Below are 3,257 nucleotides of genomic sequence, written 5' to 3'. Positions count from 1 at the left end.
CGCGCCGGCCGCGCGCCTGCCCGCCTGCCCGCCCCCCGCGCGCCTCCCGCGTGGGCTCGTCCGCAGCACCGCGTGCGGGCAGCGGGAGGAACCACCCGCTGCGCGGGGGGGGAGTGGGGGGGCGGCGGGGCACCGGCAGGTGCGCGCGGCCGGCGGGCCGCCCCCCAGCGACCCCGAGCGGCGCCCCGGGGCGGCGGGGTGAGGCCGTGGGGACCGTAGACAGCCAGTGTCACCGTGCCGCGGCCGGGGACACCACGCTATGGCCATGGGCACCGTGCTGCAGCTGGGGTCACCATGCTACTGGCACAGTCACTGTGCTATGGCTGGGGACAGCATGCTGTGGTTGGGGACACCGCGCTATGGCCACGGTCACCACGCTGCTGCTGGGGTCACCATGGTACTGGCACAGTCACTGTGCTATGGCTGGGGACAGCATGCTGTGGTTGGGGACACCGCGCTATGGCCATGGTCACCGTGCTGCAGCTGGGGTCACCATGCTACTGGCACAGTCACTGTGCTATGGCTGGGGACAGCATGCTGTGGTTGGTGACACCGCGCTATGGCCACAGTCACCACGCTGCAGCTGGGGTCACCATGCTACTGGCACAGTCACTGTGCTATGGCTGGGGACAGCATGCTGTGGTTGGGGACACCGCGCTATGGCCATGGTCACCGTGCTGCAGCTGGGGTCACCATGCTACTGGCACAGTCACTGTGCTATGGCTGGGGACAGCATGCTGTGGTTGGGGACACCGCGCTATGGCCACGGTCACCACGCTGCTGCTGGGGTCACCATGCTACTGGCACAGTCACTGTGCTATGGCTGGGGACAGCATGCTGTGGTTGGGGACACCGCGCTATGGCCACGGTCACCACGCTGCTGCTGGAGTCACCATGCTACTGGCACAGTCACTGTGCTATGGCTGGGGACAGCATGCTGTGGTTGGGGACACCGCGCTATGGCCACGGTCACCACGCTGCTGCTGGGGTCACCATGCTACTGGCACAGTCACTGTGCTATGGCTGGGGACAGCATGCTGTGGTTGGGGACACCGCGCTATGGCCAGGATACCTTGCCACAGCCAGGGTCACCGTGCTGCTTCCAGGGATAGTGCGCCATGGCCAGGGGTAGGGTGTTGTTGCAAGGGTCACCGTGGTACGCCCGCGTCACCGTGCAATGGTAAGGGCTACCTGAGCTATGGCCAGGGCAACCCATGCGGCTCTAAGTACCCAGGCCATTGGCACGAGGGAGATGCCATGGCCCAGAGCGCAGGGAGGTCACCACACGCAGCAGGTCCTGCTCAGCCCACCTCCGCTGCAGATGCACACCTTGCTTCCCCTAAGATAAACACCCTTTCTCTGCCCAGACGCACAGAAAGGGCTGCTGTCACCTCTTCAGGGGAGCGAGAGCCTGGGAGGCCCCCGCAGCAGGCAGCACGCCCCAGTGCAGGCAGGGCTTTCTGACCTACAGCAGCTCGCTCGGGGCCTTCGGCTGAGAGCAGCCTCTTTGCGTGGCAGAGGGAAAGGTTTGGCGGCTGCTTGCAGCGAGGCACGTCGTTACGCACCCATTAGCTGGTACAAGAAAAGGGAAGCGAAGACTGACGGGACTGAAGCTCTTGCTTGCCTCGTGCAGGAAGGAAGCACCCACAGCTGCCGTGGGACGGGAGGAGGCCAAGCCCCGTCCCTGCTCCCTCCCCAGGGACAGTAGGAAGGAGGAAAAAGAGAGGAACCTTACAGAGGGAAACCCTCAATTACTGCAAAGGGAGTTCCCCGCCGTGGCTCCAGGACCATCTCCTGAGTTAGTTTTCATAGCACCGTGATGATGATCCCGGTTCCATAGATACCGATGCCATGACAACTCTGACATCATCTCTGCTTCGGACGGGAACTGCAGGGAAAGTCGCAGAGAGGAGTACGCATGCACTGCTGGCACGGAGCAGGCCTCCGGTTGGGGCTGGGGGGTTTCTCGTGGCTCCACCACCAGCTCTCCTCCCGACCTGCTGTCCGTACAGCTCCGTTTCCCCATGCAGGGACCGGTGCCGCTGCTGCGGGATCACACAGGGTGTTCGTGTAGCAGGCGTGTTAAGCCCCTTACATGCAAAACGCTGTAACAAAGCGAAGGATTCCCGTGCGCTAGGCCCCGTCTCTGGCTCGCTTTGGCCTTTTGCAGCTTTGTCGGTCTGTTCTTTCTGGCAAGTAGAATCAGGATTTAACTGTTAAAGCTCATGATGATGCCATTCAGTTTTTCTCAATTACAGGTGAGTCATCATCTCTCCAGATCTATTTCTGACTCTCAGCAGGAAAAGCAGAATTCAGCCTTTCGTTTCTCAATGTCACCAGCTCAGTAGAAATCACATTTACTATGCAAAAAAGAAATGGCTACAAAGAGAATGCCAGGTTGGTCCCTCCTGCTTTCTTCTGGCAGGATGTCTCATGGGGCTGGCCAGGGATTGCACCCCAGTGTCAAGAGCATCACCAGCTCATCCCTGAATTGCAGATTTAAGAACAAAGACCATATTTACTTGAAGGAGTTACCACAGGTGAGATTTTTCAAACAGCTTCAGCAGTTTAGAAGCAGGTGTTCCAGTGTCCTCAAAAATCATTTTCGTACTTTGAGAACAAACCATCCTGTCTCCATCAGCCCAGAACTACGTAGGATGGCAAGGGCAGCCCTGCTCCCCGAGGGTGGCCAGTGCCAAGGAGGCTCCCTTGTCTGGGCTGGGCTCAGCACGGCCCGCACCTCGCCCCACGAGCGGGTGTCCCATACAGCCATTGCCACGCTATACATCCCAGGTGAGTCTGTGCAATGCAAGCAGTTCACACATGTAAAAGAGTGTGGACAGACCCTCAGAAAACCAACAGCATTAAGGAAGCTGTGCGGTAGGGTGTACCTGCAGGACAGCAGCGTGCTCCCGGAGTATACTGCACAGGGAATCACCTAGACCTCTGGGGTCTGCTCTTGGTTTTCTGGTGACATTGGAAAAGACATTTCAATCCTCCTGGGCCTCTGCTCCCCCTTTCTAAAATGTCTTGCTCAGTTCATCTGTCCCAACTGAGACAGGCATATTTCGGACAATGCAAAGGGGACCAAGATACTGCCTGAATCTTTTAGATGCTACCGTAGAACAAATCATAACCCTTTCCAGACAGATATATGGTTTATATGCTTCACGGCATGACCGTGATGCATCAGGCAAGATCCTCACAGAAATCCCCGCTTCTAAACTTGTCCTCTTTCTTTGAGTTTCGTATCTCCA

Source organism: Calonectris borealis, chromosome 16 (genome assembly GCF_964195595.1).
Source record: "Calonectris borealis chromosome 16, bCalBor7.hap1.2, whole genome shotgun sequence".
NCBI lineage: Eukaryota > Metazoa > Chordata > Aves > Procellariiformes > Procellariidae > Calonectris > Calonectris borealis.
The sequence above is the reverse complement of the archived record's forward strand: the minus strand, read 5'-3'. Positions refer to the sequence as shown.